This window comes from Eubalaena glacialis, chromosome 1 (genome assembly GCF_028564815.1).
Source record: "Eubalaena glacialis isolate mEubGla1 chromosome 1, mEubGla1.1.hap2.+ XY, whole genome shotgun sequence".
Classification (NCBI taxonomy): Eukaryota; Metazoa; Chordata; class Mammalia; order Artiodactyla; family Balaenidae; genus Eubalaena; species Eubalaena glacialis.
This window is the reverse complement of record NC_083716.1, coordinates 92,238,534-92,254,406: the sequence shown is the minus strand read 5'-3', so window position 1 is coordinate 92,254,406 and position 15,873 is coordinate 92,238,534. Positions and strand designations below refer to the sequence as shown.

The 15,873-nt window shown below is 73.6% G+C and overlaps 10 non-coding genes and 6 pseudogenes across 10 annotated transcripts; all 16 read right to left on the bottom strand.

Annotated features, from left to right (window-relative positions):
• Positions 1-72: 72 nt before the first annotated feature.
• Positions 73-191, bottom strand: LOC133075396 (5S ribosomal RNA). Its single transcript, XR_009697356.1, has one exon. It is a non-coding gene; the product is annotated as a 5S ribosomal RNA (ribosomal RNA).
• A 918-nt stretch (positions 192-1,109) lies between these two features.
• On the bottom strand, positions 1,110-1,228 carry LOC133075346 (5S ribosomal RNA). Its single transcript, XR_009697351.1, has one exon. It is a non-coding gene; the product is annotated as a 5S ribosomal RNA (ribosomal RNA).
• Positions 1,229-2,136: 908 nt separating this feature from the next.
• On the bottom strand, positions 2,137-2,255 carry LOC133075246 (5S ribosomal RNA; annotated as a pseudogene).
• A 940-nt stretch (positions 2,256-3,195) lies between these two features.
• Positions 3,196-3,314, bottom strand: LOC133075292 (5S ribosomal RNA). The gene has a single exon (XR_009697346.1). It is a non-coding gene; the product is annotated as a 5S ribosomal RNA (ribosomal RNA).
• Positions 3,315-4,232: 918 nt separating this feature from the next.
• LOC133075240 (5S ribosomal RNA) lies at positions 4,233-4,351 on the bottom strand. The gene has a single exon (XR_009697335.1). It is a non-coding gene; the product is annotated as a 5S ribosomal RNA (ribosomal RNA).
• Positions 4,352-5,260: 909 nt separating this feature from the next.
• On the bottom strand, positions 5,261-5,379 carry LOC133075235 (5S ribosomal RNA; annotated as a pseudogene).
• Positions 5,380-6,287: 908 nt separating this feature from the next.
• LOC133075229 (5S ribosomal RNA) lies at positions 6,288-6,406 on the bottom strand (annotated as a pseudogene).
• A 908-nt stretch (positions 6,407-7,314) lies between these two features.
• On the bottom strand, positions 7,315-7,433 carry LOC133075228 (5S ribosomal RNA; annotated as a pseudogene).
• A 940-nt stretch (positions 7,434-8,373) lies between these two features.
• LOC133075198 (5S ribosomal RNA) lies at positions 8,374-8,492 on the bottom strand. Its single transcript, XR_009697327.1, has one exon. It is a non-coding gene; the product is annotated as a 5S ribosomal RNA (ribosomal RNA).
• A 918-nt stretch (positions 8,493-9,410) lies between these two features.
• LOC133075114 (5S ribosomal RNA) lies at positions 9,411-9,529 on the bottom strand. Its single transcript, XR_009697326.1, has one exon. It is a non-coding gene; the product is annotated as a 5S ribosomal RNA (ribosomal RNA).
• Positions 9,530-10,438: 909 nt separating this feature from the next.
• Positions 10,439-10,557, bottom strand: LOC133075227 (5S ribosomal RNA; annotated as a pseudogene).
• A 946-nt stretch (positions 10,558-11,503) lies between these two features.
• Positions 11,504-11,622, bottom strand: LOC133075056 (5S ribosomal RNA). The gene has a single exon (XR_009697323.1). It is a non-coding gene; the product is annotated as a 5S ribosomal RNA (ribosomal RNA).
• Positions 11,623-12,540: 918 nt separating this feature from the next.
• LOC133075009 (5S ribosomal RNA) lies at positions 12,541-12,659 on the bottom strand. The gene has a single exon (XR_009697317.1). It is a non-coding gene; the product is annotated as a 5S ribosomal RNA (ribosomal RNA).
• Positions 12,660-13,569: 910 nt separating this feature from the next.
• On the bottom strand, positions 13,570-13,688 carry LOC133075224 (5S ribosomal RNA; annotated as a pseudogene).
• A 911-nt stretch (positions 13,689-14,599) lies between these two features.
• On the bottom strand, positions 14,600-14,718 carry LOC133074973 (5S ribosomal RNA). The gene has a single exon (XR_009697306.1). It is a non-coding gene; the product is annotated as a 5S ribosomal RNA (ribosomal RNA).
• Positions 14,719-15,636: 918 nt separating this feature from the next.
• LOC133074930 (5S ribosomal RNA) lies at positions 15,637-15,755 on the bottom strand. Its single transcript, XR_009697292.1, has one exon. It is a non-coding gene; the product is annotated as a 5S ribosomal RNA (ribosomal RNA).
• Between the last annotated feature and the right edge of the window lie 118 nt (positions 15,756-15,873).

Below are 15,873 nucleotides of genomic sequence, written 5' to 3'. Positions count from 1 at the left end.
TGCCCGGCGGGGGCCGGGGCGGGGGGCGGAGGCGGCGGGCGACTAAAGGAGAAGGCGGAGCGGGAGGCAAAAAGCCTACAGCACCCGGTATTCCCAGGCGGTCTCCCATCCAAGTACTAACCAGGCCCGACCCTGCTTAGCTTCCGAGATCAGACGAGATCGGGCGCGTTCAGGGTGGTATGGCCGTAGACGTTAAGAGGGGCCCGCGGAGTGCCTCTTGAGGCCCAGCTTCGCTGGCGCTTGCGCCTCCCCGCCAGCCCGGCGGCCAGCCCGCCCCGGCAGGGCCCCGCCGCCCGCCCAGGCAGGGCAACGGCGGCCTCGGGTACCAGGGGGGTGGCGGAGGGTTCGGCGACCTCCCAGCCCAGGGCGGGCGGGACCCACCAAACCGTTCGGCGCTTGGCGCCCCGCCCCAGATCCCGCACGTCGCTCACAGGGACGTGGCCCCGGAGGCTTCAGGGCCCGGGGCCCGCGGTCCCTTGGGCCTCCCCTCTGCCCGCCCACGCGGCGCTAGGCGCAGCCCAGCCGCAGCCCGGGCCGGCCCTCCTGCCCGACGGCAGTCGGCCCTTAACCCACTGGGAGCCACCATTGAGTCGGCACGGCCCCTTAGCCCCAGCAAGGCCACCCTTGCCCCCACGCCACCCGCCGAGCACAGGACCCGGCGCCTTGTGGCCGGCCGGCCCGGAGCACCGGCCCCGGCCCCCGCCCCCGCTCCCGCCCCCGGCCGTGGCGAAACGGCGGAGGGGGGGCTTTTTCCGGAGGGAGCTGTGGAGAGACACACCGGCAGATAGGTGGCTGCGCCGGGGCTGGGCGCTGGTGGGGGCGGCCAGGTGCAGGTCAAGGGGCTCGCGGGCCGCACGGCCGGCACCCGGGCCTGAGGCGGAGTCTGGGTTCAGGCCAGCCACCCCGGGAGCGGCTGGGATGCGGCTGCCTTCCAGGGCCGCCTTCTGGCCGCCTGGCCGGCCAGGCAGGCGGAGAGCGCCCCCTCTGGCGCGCTGTGGTGGGAGGGGCCGGAGGAGGTGGGGCCTGCAGCGGTGCCCGGCGGGGGCGGGGGCGGGGGCGGGGGCGGAGGCGGCGGGCGACTAAAGGAGAAGGCGGAGCGGGAGGCAAAAAGCCTACAGCACCCGGTATTCCCAGGCGGTCTCCCATCCAAGTACTAACCAGGCCCGACCCTGCTTAGCTTCCGAGATCAGACGAGATCGGGCGCGTTCAGGGTGGTATGGCCGTAGACGCAGGAGGGGCCCGCGCGGTGCCTCTTGAGGCCCAGCTTCGCTGGCGCCTGCGCCTTACCGCCATGCCGGCGGCCAGCCCTCTCCGGCAGGGCCCTGCCGCCCGCCCAGGCAGGCGACAGGAGGCCTCGGGGACCCGGGGGTGGCGGAGTGGTGGGCCACCTCGCAGCCCAGGGCGGGCGGGACGCTCCAGGCCCGTCGGCGCTTGGCACCCCGCCGCAGATCCCGCTCGACGCTCACAGGGACGCGGCCCCGGAGGCTTCAGGGCCCGGCGGCCGCGGTCCCTTGGGCATCCCCCCCTGCCCGCCCACGCGGAGTTAGGCGCAGCCCGGCCACGGCCGGGCCGGCCCTCCGGCCGGGCAGCAGCTGGCCCGAAGCCACTGGGAGCCACCATGGAGTGGGCACGGCCCCTTAGCCCCAGCAAGGCCCCCCCTTGCCCCCACGCCGCCCGCCGAGCACAGGACCCCGGCCCTGGTGGACGGCAGGCCCGGAGAAGCGGCCCCGGCCCCCGCCCCCGCTCCCGCCCCCGGCCGTGGCGAAACGGCGGAGGGCGGGCTTTTTCCGGAGGGAGCTGTGGAGAGACACACGGGCAGACAGGGGGCTGCGGCGCGGCTGGGCTCCGGTGGGGGCGGCCAAGTGCAGGTCGAGGGCTTCGTGGGCCGCACGGACGGTACCCCGGCCTGCGGCGGAGTCTGGGTCCGGGCCAGCCACCACGGGAGCGGCTGGGGTGGCGGCTGCCTTCCAGGGCCGCATTCTGGCCGCATGTCCAGCCAGCTCGGCGGGGAGCGATCCCTCCGGCGCGCTGTGTTGGGAGGGACGTGAGGAGGTGAGGCCTGCAGCGGTGCTCAGCGGGGCGGAGGCGGCCTCGGCCGCGGGCCACTAAATGTCAAGGCGGAGCGGGAGGCAAAAAAGCCTACAGCACTCGGTATTCCCATGTGGTCTCCCATCCAGGTACGAAACAGGCCAGACCCTGATTAGCTTCCGAGATCAGACGAGGTGTGGTGCGTTCAGGGAGGTGTGGCCGTAGAATGCAGCGGGGGCCACGGTGTGCCTCTTGAGGCTTAGCTTCGCTGGTGCTGGCGACTCACCGCCAGCCCGGCAGCCAACCCTCTCCGGCGCGGCCCTGCCGTCCGCCCAGGCAAGCGACAGGAGGCCTCGAGGGCCCGGGGGTGGTGGAGTTGTGGGCGACTTCGCAGCTCAGGTCAGGCGGGACCCTCCAGGCCTGTAGGCGCTTGGCCCTCCGCCCCAGAGCCGCTCAACGCTCACAGGACTTGGCCCCGGAGGCTTAAGGGCCTGTGGCCCTCGGTCCCTTGTGCATTCCCCACCCTGTCAATCCACACAGTGCTAGGCGCAGCCCAGCCACGGCCTGGCCGGCCCGCCTGCCCAACGGCAGTTGGCCCGAAGCCACTGGGAGCCACCATTGAGCCGGCACGGCCCCTTAGACACAGCAACGCCACCCTTGCCCCCACGCCAACTGCCGAGCAAAGTTCCTGGCGCCTGGTGTCTAGCCAGCCCAGCGAACCGGTCCCAGCCCACGACCCCGCTCCCACTCTCGGCCGTGGCGAAGTGGCAAAGGGTGGGCTTTTTCCGGAGGGAGCTGTGGAGAGACACACGGGCAGACAGGGGGCTGCGGCGCGGCTGGGCTCCGGTGGGGGCGGCCAAGTGCAGGTCGAGGGCTTCGTGGGCCGCACGGATGGCACCCCGGCCTGCGGCGGAGTCTGGGTCCGGGCCAGCCACCACGGGAGCGGCTGGGGTGGCGGCTGCCTTCCAGGGCCGCCTTCTGGCCGCCTGGCCGGCCAGGCCGGCGCGGAGCGCCCCCTCTGGCGCGCTGTGGTGGGAGGGGCCGGAGGAGGTGGGGCCTGCAGCGCTGCCCGGCGGGGGCGGGGGCGGGGGCGGAGGCAGCGGCCTCGGCCTCGGCCTCGGCCTAGGCCGCGGGCGACTAAAGGAGAAGGTGGAGCGGGAGGCAAAAAGCCTACAGCACCCGGTATTCCCAGGCGGTCTCCCATCCAAGTACTAACCAGGCCCGACCCTGCTTAGCTTCCGAGATCAGACGAGATCGGGCGCGTTCAGGGTGGTATGGCCGTAGACGTTAAGAGGGGCCCGCGGAGTGCCTCTTGAGGCCCAGCTTCGCTGGCGCTTGCGCCTCCCCGCCAGCCCGGCGGCCAGCCCGCCCCGGCAGGGCCCCGCCGCCCGCCCAGGCAGGGCAACGGCGGCCTCGGGTACCAGGGGGGTGGCGGAGGGTTCGGCGACCTCCCAGCCCAGGGCGGGCGGGACCCACCAAACCGTTCGGCGCTTGGCGCCCCGCCCCAGATCCCGCACGTCGCTCACAGGGACGTGGCCCCGGAGGCTTCAGGGCCCGGGGCCCGCGGTCCCTTGGGCCTCCCCTCTGCCCGCCCACGCGGCGCTAGGCGCAGCCCAGCCGCAGCCCGGGCCGGCCCTCCTGCCCGACGGCAGTCGGCCCTTAACCCACTGGGAGCCACCATTGAGTCGGCACGGCCCCTTAGCCCCAGCAAGGCCACCCTTGCCCCCACGCCACCCGCCGAGCACAGGACCCGGCGCCTTGTGGCCGGCCGGCCCGGAGCACCGGCCCCGGCCCCCGCCCCCGCTCCCGCCCCCGGCCGTGGCGAAACGGCGGAGGGGGGGCTTTTTCCGGAGGGAGCTGTGGAGAGACACACCGGCAGATAGGTGGCTGCGCCGGGGCTGGGCGCTGGTGGGGGCGGCCAGGTGCAGGTCAAGGGGCTCGCGGGCCGCACGGCCGGCACCCGGGCCTGAGGCGGAGTCTGGGTTCAGGCCAGCCACCCCGGGAGCGGCTGGGATGCGGCTGCCTTCCAGGGCCGCCTTCTGGCCGCCTGGCCGGCCAGGCAGGCGGAGAGCGCCCCCTCTGGCGCGCTGTGGTGGGAGGGGCCGGAGGAGGTGGGGCCTGCAGCGGTGCCCGGCGGGGGCGGGGGCGGGGGCGGGGGCGGAGGCGGCGGGCGACTAAAGGAGAAGGCGGAGCGGGAGGCAAAAAGCCTACAGCACCCGGTATTCCCAGGCGGTCTCCCATCCAAGTACTAACCAGGCCCGACCCTGCTTAGCTTCCGAGATCAGACGAGATCGGGCGCGTTCAGGGTGGTATGGCCGTAGACGCAGGAGGGGCCCGCGCGGTGCCTCTTGAGGCCCAGCTTCGCTGGCGCCTGCGCCTTACCGCCATGCCGGCGGCCAGCCCTCTCCGGCAGGGCCCTGCCGCCCGCCCAGGCAGGCGACAGGAGGCCTCGGGGACCCGGGGGTGGCGGAGTGGTGGGCCACCTCGCAGCCCAGGGCGGGCGGGACGCACCAGGCCCGTCGGCGCTTGGCGCCCCGCCGCAGATCCCGCTCGACGCTCACAGGGACGCGGCCCCGGAGGCTTCAGGGCCCGGCGGCCGCGGTCCCTTGGGCATCCCCCCCTGCCCGCCCACGCGGAGTTAGGCGCAGCCCGGCCACGGCCGGGCCGGCCCTCCGGCCGGGCAGCAGCTGGCCCGAAGCCACTGGGAGCCACCATGGAGTGGGCACGGCCCCTTAGCCCCAGCAAGGCCCCCCCTTGCCCCCACGCCGCCCGCCGAGCACAGGACCCCGGCCCTGGTGGCCGGCAGGCCCGGAGAAGCGGCCCCGGCCCCCGCCCCCGCTCCCGCCCCCGGCCGTGGCGAAACGGCGGAGGGGGGGCTTTTTCCGGAGGGAGCTGTGGAGAGACACACGGGCAGACAGGGGGCTGCGGCGCGGCTGGGCTCCGGTGGGGGCGGCCAAGTGCAGGTCGAGGGCCTCGCGGGCCGCACGGACGGCACCCCGGCCTGCGGCGGAGTCTGGGTCCGGGCCAGCCACCACGGGAGCGGCTGGGGTGGCGGCTGCCTTCCAGGGCCGCATTCTGGCCGCATGTCCAGCCAGCTCGGCGGGGAGCGATCCCTCCGGCGCGCTGTGTTGGGAAGGACGTGAGGAGGTGAGGCCTGCAGCGGTGCTCAGCGGGGGCGGAGGCGGCCTCGGCCGCGGGCCACTAAATGTCAAGGCGGAGCGGGAGGCAAAAAAGCCTACAGCACTCGGTATTCCCATGTGGTCTCCCATCCAGGTACGAAACAGGCCAGACCCTGATTAGCTTCCGAGATCAGACGAGGTGTGGTGCGTTCAGGGAGGTGTGGCCGTAGAATGCAGCGGGGGCCACGGTGTGCCTCTTGAGGCTTAGCTTCGCTGGTGCTGGCGACTTACCGCCAGCCCGGCAGCCAACCCTCTCCGGCGCGGCCCTGCCGTCCGCCCAGGCAAGCGACAGGAGGCCTCGAGGGCCCGGGGGTGGTGGAGTTGTGGGCGACTTCGCAGCTCAGGTCAGGCGGGACCCTCCAGGCCTGTAGGCGCTTGGCCCTCCGCCCCAGAGCCGCTCAACGCTCACAGGACATGGCCCCGGAGGCTTAAGGGCCTGTGGCCCTCGGTCCCTTGTGCATTCCCCACCCTGTCAATCCACACAGTGCTAGGCGCAGCCCAGCCACGGCCTGGCCGGCCCGCCTGCCCAACGGCAGTTGGCCCGAAGCCACTGGGAGCCACCATTGAGCCGGCACGGCCCCTTAGACACAGCAACGCCACCCTTGCCCCCACGCCAACTGCCGAGCAAAGTTCCCGGCGCCTGGTGTCTAGCCAGCCCAGCGAACCGGTCCCAGCCCACGACCCCGCTCCCACTCTCGGCCGTGGCGAAGTGGCAAAGGGTGGGCTTTTTCCGGAGGGAGCTGTGGAGAGACACACGGGCAGACAGGGGGCTGCGGCGCGGCTGGGCTCCGGTGGGGGCGGCCAAGTGCAGGTCGAGGGCTTCGTGGGCCGCACGGACGGCACCCCGGCCTGCGGCGGAGTCTGGGTCCGGGCCAGCCACCACGGGAGCGGCTGGGGTGGCGGCTGCCTTCCAGGGCCGCATTCTGGCCGCATGTCCAGCCAGCTCGGTGGGGAGCGATCCCTCCGGCGCGCTGTGTTGGGAGGGACGTGAGGAGGTGAGGCCTGCAGCGGTGCTCAGCGGGGGCGGAGGCGGCCTCGGCCGCGGGCCACTAAATGTCAAGGCGGAGCGGGAGGCAAAAAAGCCTACAGCACTCGGTATTCCCATGTGGTCTCCCATCCAGGTACGAAACAGGCCAGACCCTGATTAGCTTCCGAGATCAGACGAGGTGTGGTGCGTTCAGGGAGGTGTGGCCGTAGAATGCAGCGGGGGCCACGGTGTGCCTCTTGAGGCTTAGCTTCGCTGGTGCTGGCGACTTACCGCCAGCCCGGCAGCCAACCCTCTCCGGCGCGGCCCTGCCGTCCGCCCAGGCAAGCGACAGGAGGCCTCGAGGGCCCGGGGGTGGTGGAGTTGTGGGCGACTTCGCAGCTCAGGTCAGGCGGGACCCTCCAGGCCTGTAGGCGCTTGGCCCTCCGCCCCAGAGCCGCTCAACGCTCACAGGACATGGCCCCGGAGGCTTAAGGGCCTGTGGCCCTCGGTCCCTTGTGCATTCCCCACCCTGTCAATCCACACAGTGCTAGGCGCAGCCCAGCCACGGCCTGGCCGGCCCGCCTGCCCAACGGCAGTTGGCCCGAAGCCACTGGGAGCCACCATTGAGCCGGCACGGCCCCTTAGACACAGCAACGCCACCCTTGCCCCCACGCCAACTGCCGAGCAAAGTTCCCGGCGCCTGGTGTCTAGCCAGCCCAGCGAACCGGTCCCAGCCCACGACCCCGCTCCCACTCTCGGCCGTGGCGAAGTGGCAAAGGGTGGGCTTTTTCCGGAGGGAGCTGTGGAGAGACACACGGGCAGACAGGGGGCTGCGGCGCGGCTGGGCTCCGGTGGGGGCGGCCAAGTGCAGGTCGAGGGCTTCGTGGGCCGCACGGACGGCACCCCGGCCTGCGGCGGAGTCTGGGTCCGGGCCAGCCACCACGGGAGCGGCTGGGGTGGCGGCTGCCTTCCAGGGCCGCATTCTGGCCGCATGTCCAGCCAGCTCGGTGGGGAGCGATCCCTCCGGCGCGCTGTGTTGGGAGGGACGTGAGGAGGTGAGGCCTGCAGCGGTGCTCAGCGGGGGCGGAGGCGGCCTCGGCCGCGGGCCACTAAATGTCAAGGCGGAGCGGGAGGCAAAAAAGCCTACAGCACTCGGTATTCCCATGTGGTCTCCCATCCAGGTACGAAACAGGCCAGACCCTGATTAGCTTCCGAGATCAGACGAGGTGTGGTGCGTTCAGGGAGGTGTGGCCGTAGAATGCAGCGGGGGCCACGGTGTGCCTCTTGAGGCTTAGCTTCGCTGGTGCTGGCGACTTACCGCCAGCCCGGCAGCCAACCCTCTCCGGCGCGGCCCTGCCGTCCGCCCAGGCAAGCGACAGGAGGCCTCGAGGGCCCGGGGGTGGTGGAGTTGTGGGCGACTTCGCAGCTCAGGTCAGGCGGGACCCTCCAGGCCTGTAGGCGCTTGGCCCTCCGCCCCAGAGCCGCTCAACGCTCACAGGACTTGGCCCCGGAGGCTTAAGGGCCTGTGGCCCTCGGTCCCTTGTGCATTCCCCACCCTGTCAATCCACACAGTGCTAGGCGCAGCCCAGCCACGGCCTGGCCGGCCCGCCTGCCCAACGGCAGTTGGCCCGAAGCCACTGGGAGCCACCATTGAGCCGGCACGGCCCCTTAGACACAGCAACGCCACCCTTGCCCCCACGCCAACTGCCGAGCAAAGTTCCTGGCGCCTGGTGTCTAGCCAGCCCAGCGAACCGGTCCCAGCCCACGACCCCGCTCCCACTCTCGGCCGTGGCGAAGTGGCAAAGGGTGGGCTTTTTCCGGAGGGAGCTGTGGAGAGACACACGGGCAGACAGGGGGCTGCGGCGCGGCTGGGCTCCGGTGGGGGCGGCCAAGTGCAGGTCGAGGGCTTCGTGGGCCGCACGGATGGCACCCCGGCCTGCGGCGGAGTCTGGGTCCGGGCCAGCCACCACGGGAGCGGCTGGGGTGGCGGCTGCCTTCCAGGGCCGCCTTCTGGCCGCCTGGCCGGCCAGGCCGGCGCGGAGCGCCCCCTCTGGCGCGCTGTGGTGGGAGGGGCCGGAGGAGGTGGGGCCTGCAGCGCTGCCCGGCGGGGGCGGGGGCGGGGGCGGAGGCAGCGGCCTCGGCCTCGGCCTCGGCCTAGGCCGCGGGCGACTAAAGGAGAAGGTGGAGCGGGAGGCAAAAAGCCTACAGCACCCGGTATTCCCAGGCGGTCTCCCATCCAAGTACTAACCAGGCCCGACCCTGCTTAGCTTCCGAGATCAGACGAGATCGGGCGCGTTCAGGGTGGTATGGCCGTAGACGTTAAGAGGGGCCCGCGGAGTGCCTCTTGAGGCCCAGCTTCGCTGGCGCTTGCGCCTCCCCGCCAGCCCGGCGGCCAGCCCGCCCCGGCAGGGCCCCGCCGCCCGCCCAGGCAGGGCAACGGCGGCCTCGGGTACCAGGGGGGTGGCGGAGGGTTCGGCGACCTCCCAGCCCAGGGCGGGCGGGACCCACCAAACCGTTCGGCGCTTGGCGCCCCGCCCCAGATCCCGCACGTCGCTCACAGGGACGTGGCCCCGGAGGCTTCAGGGCCCGGGGCCCGCGGTCCCTTGGGCCTCCCCTCTGCCCGCCCACGCGGCGCTAGGCGCAGCCCAGCCGCAGCCCGGGCCGGCCCTCCTGCCCGACGGCAGTCGGCCCTTAACCCACTGGGAGCCACCATTGAGTCGGCACGGCCCCTTAGCCCCAGCAAGGCCACCCTTGCCCCCACGCCACCCGCCGAGCACAGGACCCGGCGCCTTGTGGCCGGCCGGCCCGGAGCACCGGCCCCGGCCCCCGCCCCCGCTCCCGCCCCCGGCCGTGGCGAAACGGCGGAGGGGGGGCTTTTTCCGGAGGGAGCTGTGGAGAGACACACCGGCAGATAGGTGGCTGCGCCGGGGCTGGGCGCTGGTGGGGGCGGCCAGGTGCAGGTCAAGGGGCTCGCGGGCCGCACGGCCGGCACCCGGGCCTGAGGCGGAGTCTGGGTTCAGGCCAGCCACCCCGGGAGCGGCTGGGATGCGGCTGCCTTCCAGGGCCGCCTTCTGGCCGCCTGGCCGGCCAGGCAGGCGGAGAGCGCCCCCTCTGGCGCGCTGTGGTGGGAGGGGCCGGAGGAGGTGGGGCCTGCAGCGGTGCCCGGCGGGGGCGGGGGCGGGGGCGGGGGCGGAGGCGGCGGGCGACTAAAGGAGAAGGCGGAGCGGGAGGCAAAAAGCCTACAGCACCCGGTATTCCCAGGCGGTCTCCCATCCAAGTACTAACCAGGCCCGACCCTGCTTAGCTTCCGAGATCAGACGAGATCGGGCGCGTTCAGGGTGGTATGGCCGTAGACGCAGGAGGGGCCCGCGCGGTGCCTCTTGAGGCCCAGCTTCGCTGGCGCCTGCGCCTTACCGCCATGCCGGCGGCCAGCCCTCTCCGGCAGGGCCCTGCCGCCCGCCCAGGCAGGCGACAGGAGGCCTCGGGGACCCGGGGGTGGCGGAGTGGTGGGCCACCTCGCAGCCCAGGGCGGGCGGGACGCACCAGGCCCGTCGGCGCTTGGCGCCCCGCCGCAGATCCCGCTCGACGCTCACAGGGACGCGGCCCCGGAGGCTTCAGGGCCCGGCGGCCGCGGTCCCTTGGGCATCCCCCCCTGCCCGCCCACGCGGAGTTAGGCGCAGCCCGGCCACGGCCGGGCCGGCCCTCCGGCCGGGCAGCAGCTGGCCCGAAGCCACTGGGAGCCACCATGGAGTGGGCACGGCCCCTTAGCCCCAGCAAGGCCCCCCCTTGCCCCCACGCCGCCCGCCGAGCACAGGACCCCGGCCCTGGTGGCCGGCAGGCCCGGAGAAGCGGCCCCGGCCCCCGCCCCCGCTCCCGCCCCCGGCCGTGGCGAAACGGCGGAGGGGGGGCTTTTTCCGGAGGGAGCTGTGGAGAGACACACGGGCAGACAGGGGGCTGCGGCGCGGCTGGGCTCCGGTGGGGGCGGCCAAGTGCAGGTCGAGGGCCTCGCGGGCCGCACGGACGGCACCCCGGCCTGCGGCGGAGTCTGGGTCCGGGCCAGCCACCACGGGAGCGGCTGGGGTGGCGGCTGCCTTCCAGGGCCGCATTCTGGCCGCATGTCCAGCCAGCTCGGCGGGGAGCGATCCCTCCGGCGCGCTGTGTTGGGAAGGACGTGAGGAGGTGAGGCCTGCAGCGGTGCTCAGCGGGGGCGGAGGCGGCCTCGGCCGCGGGCCACTAAATGTCAAGGTGGAGCGGGAGGCAAAAAAGCCTACAGCACTCGGTATTCCCATGTGGTCTCCCATCCAGGTACGAAACAGGCCAGACCCTGATTAGCTTCCGAGATCAGACGAGGTGTGGTGCGTTCAGGGAGGTGTGGCCGTAGAATGCAGCGGGGGCCACGGTGTGCCTCTTGAGGCTTAGCTTCGCTGGTGCTGGCGACTTACCGCCAGCCCGGCAGCCAACCCTCTCCAGCGCGGCCCTGCCGTCCGCCCAGGCAAGCGACAGGAGGCCTCGAGGGCCCGGGGGTGGTGGAGTTGTGGGCGACTTCGCAGCTCAGGTCAGGCGGGACCCTCCAGGCCTGTAGGCGCTTGGCCCTCCGCCCCAGAGCCGCTCAACGCTCACAGGACTTGGCCCCGGAGGCTTAAGGGCCTGTGGCCCTCGGTCCCTTGTGCATTCCCCACCCTGTCAATCCACACAGTGCTAGGCGCAGCCCAGCCACGGCCTGGCCGGCCCGCCTGCCCAACGGCAGTTGGCCCGAAGCCACTGGGAGCCACCATTGAGCCGGCACGGCCCCTTAGACACAGCAACGCCACCCTTGCCCCCACGCCAACTGCCGAGCAAAGTTCCCGGCGCCTGGTGTCTAGCCAGCCCAGCGAACCGGTCCCAGCCCACGACCCCGCTCCCACTCTCGGCCGTGGCGAAGTGGCAAAGGGTGGGCTTTTTCCGGAGGGAGCTGTGGAGAGACACACGGGCAGACAGGGGGCTGCGGCGCGGCTGGGCTCCGGTGGGGGCGGCCAAGTGCAGGTCGAGGGCTTCGTGGGCCGCACGGACGGCACCCCGGCCTGCGGCGGAGTCTGGGTCCGGGCCAGCCACCACGGGAGCGGCTGGGGTGGCGGCTGCCTTCCAGGGCCGCCTTCTGGCCGCCTGGCCGGCCAGGCCGGCGCGGAGCGCCCCCTCTGGCGCGCTGTGGTGGGAGGGGCCGGAGGAGGTGGGGCCTGCAGCGCTGCCCGGCGGGGGCGGGGGCGGGGGCGGAGGCAGCGGCCTCGGCCTTGGCCTCGGCCTCGGCCTAGGCCGCGGGCGACTAAAGGAGAAGGCGGAGCGGGAGGCAAAAAGCCTACAGCACCCGGTATTCCCAGGCGGTCTCCCATCCAAGTACTAACCAGGCCCGACCCTGCTTAGCTTCCGAGATCAGACGAGATCGGGCGCGTTCAGGGTGGTATGGCCGTAGACGTTAAAAGGGGCCCGCGGAGTGCCTCTTGAGGCCCAGCTTCGCTGGCGCTTGCGCCTCCCCGCCAGCCCGGCGGCCAGCCCGCCCCGGCAGGGCCCCGCCGCCCGCCCAGGCAGGGCAACGGCGGCCTCGGGTACCAGGGGGGTGGCGGAGGGTTCGGCGACCTCCCAGCCCAGGGCGGGCGGGACCCACCAAACCGTTCGGCGCTTGGCGCCCCGCCCCAGATCCCGCACGTCGCTCACAGGGACGTGGCCCCGGAGGCTTCAGGGCCCGGGGCCCGCGGTCCCTTGGGCCTCCCCTCTGCCCGCCCACGCGGCGCTAGGCGCAGCCCAGCCGCAGCCCGGGCCGGCCCTCCTGCCCGACGGCAGTCGGCCCTTAACCCACTGGGAGCCACCATTGAGTCGGCACGGCCCCTTAGCCCCAGCAAGGCCACCCTTGCCCCCACGCCACCCGCCGAGCACAGGACCCGGCGCCTTGTGGCCGGCCGGCCCGGAGCACCGGCCCCGGCCCCCGCCCCCGCTCCCGCCCCCGGCCGTGGCGAAACGGCGGAGGGGGGGCTTTTTCCGGAGGGAGCTGTGGAGAGACACACCGGCAGATAGGTGGCTGCGCCGGGGCTGGGCGCTGGTGGGGGCGGCCAGGTGCAGGTCAAGGGGCTCGCGGGCCGCACGGCCGGCACCCGGGCCTGAGGCGGAGTCTGGGTTCAGGCCAGCCACCCCGGGAGCGGCTGGGATGCGGCTGCCTTCCAGGGCCGCCTTCTGGCCGCCTGGCCGGCCAGGCAGGCGGAGAGCGCCCCCTCTGGCGCGCTGTGGTGGGAGGGGCCGGAGGAGGTGGGGCCTGCAGCGGTGCCCGGCGGGGGCGGGGGCGGGGGCGGGGGCGGAGGCGGCGGGCGACTAAAGGAGAAGGCGGAGCGGGAGGCAAAAAGCCTACAGCACCCGGTATTCCCAGGCGGTCTCCCATCCAAGTACTAACCAGGCCCGACCCTGCTTAGCTTCCGAGATCAGACGAGATCGGGCGCGTTCAGGGTGGTATGGCCGTAGACGCAGGAGGGGCCCGCGCGGTGCCTCTTGAGGCCCAGCTTCGCTGGCGCCTGCGCCTTACCGCCATGCCGGCGGCCAGCCCTCTCCGGCAGGGCCCTGCCGCCCGCCCAGGCAGGCGACAGGAGGCCTCGGGGACCCGGGGGTGGCGGAGTGGTGGGCCACCTCGCAGCCCAGGGCGGGCGGGACGCTCCAGGCCCGTCGGCGCTTGGCGCCCCGCCGCAGATCCCGCTCGACGCTCACAGGGACGCGGCCCCGGAGGCTTCAGGGCCCGGCGGCCGCGGTCCCTTGGGCATCCCCCCCTGCCCGCCCACGCGGAGTTAGGCGCAGCCCGGCCACGGCCGGGCCGGCCCTCCGGCCGGGCAGCAGCTGGCCCGAAGCCACTGGGAGCCACCATGGAGTGGGCACGGCCCCTTAGCCCCAGCAAGGCCCCCCCTTGCCCCCACGCCGCCCGCCGAGCACAGGACCCCGGCCCTGGTGGCCGGCAGGCCCGGAGAAGCGGCCCCGGCCCCCGCCCCCGCTCCCGCCCCCGGTCGTGGCGAAACGGCGGAGGGGGGGGCTTTTTCCGGAGGGAGCTGTGGAGAGACACACGGGCAGACAGGGGGCTGCGGCGCGGCTGGGCTCCGGTGGGGGCGGCCAAGTGCAGGTCGAGGGCCTCGCGGGCCGCACGGACGGCACCCCGGCCTGCGGCGGAGTCTGGGTCCGGGCCAGCCACCACGGGAGTGGCTGGGGTGGCGGCTGCCTTCCAGGGCCGCATTCTGGCCGCATGTCCAGCCAGCTCGGCGGGGAGCGATCCCTCCGGCGCGCTGTGTTGGGAGGGACGTGAGGAGGTGAGGCCTGCAGCGGTGCTCAGCGGGGGCGGAGGCGGCCTCGGCCGCGGGCCACTAAATGTCAAGGCGGAGCGGGAGGCAAAAAAGCCTACAGCACTCGGTATTCCCATGTGGTCTCCCATCCAGGTACGAAACAGGCCAGACCCTGATTAGCTTCCGAGATCAGACGAGGTGTGGTGCGTTCAGGGAGGTGTGGCCGTAGAATGCAGCGGGGGCCACGGTGTGCCTCTTGAGGCTTAGCTTCGCTGGTGCTGGCGACTTACCGCCAGCCCGGCAGCCAACCCTCTCCGGCGCGGCCCTGCCGTCCGCCCAGGCAAGCGACAGGAGGCCTCGAGGGCCCGGGGGTGGTGGAGTTGTGGGCGACTTCGCAGCTCAGGTCAGGCGGGACCCTCCAGGCCTGTAGGCGCTTGGCCCTCCGCCCCAGAGCCGCTCAACGCTCACAGGACTTGGCCCCGGAGGCTTAAGGGCCTGTGGCCCTCGGTCCCTTGTGCATTCCCCACCCTGTCAATCCACACAGTGCTAGGCGCAGCCCAGCCACGGCCTGGCCGGCCCGCCTGCCCAACGGCAGTTGGCCCGAAGCCACTGGGAGCCACCATTGAGCCGGCACGGCCCCTTAGACACAGCAACGCCACCCTTGCCCCCACGCCAACTGCCGAGCAAAGTTCCCGGCGCCTGGTGTCTAGCCAGCCCAGCGAACCGGTCCCAGCCCACGACCCCGCTCCCACTCTCGGCCGTGGCGAAGTGGCAAAGGGTGGGCTTTTTCCGGAGGGAGCTGTGGAGAGACACACGGGGAGACAGGGGGCTGCGGCGCGGCTGGGCTCCGGTGGGGGCGGCCAAGTGCAGGTCGAGGGCTTCGTGGGCCGCACGGACGGCACCCCGGCCTGCGGCGGAGTCTGGGTCCGGGCCAGCCACCACGGGAGCGGCTGGGGTGGCGGCTGCCTTCCAGGGCCGCCTTCTGGCCGCCTGGCCGGCCAGGCCGGCGCGGAGCGCCCCCTCTGGCGCGCTGTGGTGGGAGGGGCCGGAGGAGGTGGGGCCTGCAGCGCTGCCCGGCGGGGGCCGGGGCGGGGGGCGGAGGCGGCGGGCGACTAAAGGAGAAGGCGGAGCGGGAGGCAAAAAGCCTACAGCACCCGGTATTCCCAGGCGGTCTCCCATCCAAGTACTAACCAGGCCCGACCCTGCTTAGCTTCCGAGATCAGACGAGATCGGGCGCGTTCAGGGTGGTATGGCCGTAGACGTTAAGAGGGGCCCGCGGAGTGCCTCTTGAGGCCCAGCTTCGCTGGCGCTTGCGCCTCCCCGCCAGCCCGGCGGCCAGCCCGCCCCGGCAGGGCCCCGCCGCCCGCCCAGGCAGGGCAACGGCGGCCTCGGGTACCAGGGGGGTGGCGGAGGGTTCGGCGACCTCCCAGCCCAGGGCGGGCGGGACCCACCAAACCGTTCGGCGCTTGGCGCCCCGCCCCAGATCCCGCACGTCGCTCACAGGGACGTGGCCCCGGAGGCTTCAGGGCCCGGGGCCCGCGGTCCCTTGGGCCTCCCCTCTGCCCGCCCACGCGGCGCTAGGCGCAGCCCAGCCGCAGCCCGGGCCGGCCCTCCTGCCCGACGGCAGTCGGCCCTTAACCCACTGGGAGCCACCATTGAGTCGGCACGGCCCCTTAGCCCCAGCAAGGCCACCCTTGCCCCCACGCCACCCGCCGAGCACAGGACCCGGCGCCTTGTGGCCGGCCGGCCCGGAGCACCGGCCCCGGCCCCCGCCCCCGCTCCCGCCCCCGGCCGTGGCGAAACGGCGGAGGGGGGGCTTTTTCCGGAGGGAGCTGTGGAGAGACACACCGGCAGATAGGTGGCTGCGCCGGGGCTGGGCGCTGGTGGGGGCGGCCAGGTGCAGGTCAAGGGGCTCGCGGGCCGCACGGCCGGCACCCGGGCCTGAGGCGGAGTCTGGGTTCAGGCCAGCCACCCCGGGAGCGGCTGGGATGCGGCTGCCTTCCAGGGCCGCCTTCTGGCCGCCTGGCCGGCCAGGCAGGCGGAGAGCGCCCCCTCTGGCGCGCTGTGGTGGGAGGGGCCGGAGGAGGTGGGGCCTGCAGCGGTGCCCGGCGGGGGCGGGGGCGGGGGCGGGGGCGGAGGCGGCGGGCGACTAAAGGAGAAGGCGGAGCGGGAGGCAAAAAGCCTACAGCACCCGGTATTCCCAGGCGGTCTCCCATCCAAGTACTAACCAGGCCCGACCCTGCTTAGCTTCCGAGATCAGACGAGATCGGGCGCGTTCAGGGTGGTATGGCCGTAGACGCAGGAGGGGCCCGCGCGGTGCCTCTTGAGGCCCAGCTTCGCTGGCGCCTGCGCCTTACCGCCATGCCGGCGGCCAGCCCTCTCCGGCAGGGCCCTGCCGCCCGCCCAGGCAGGCGAC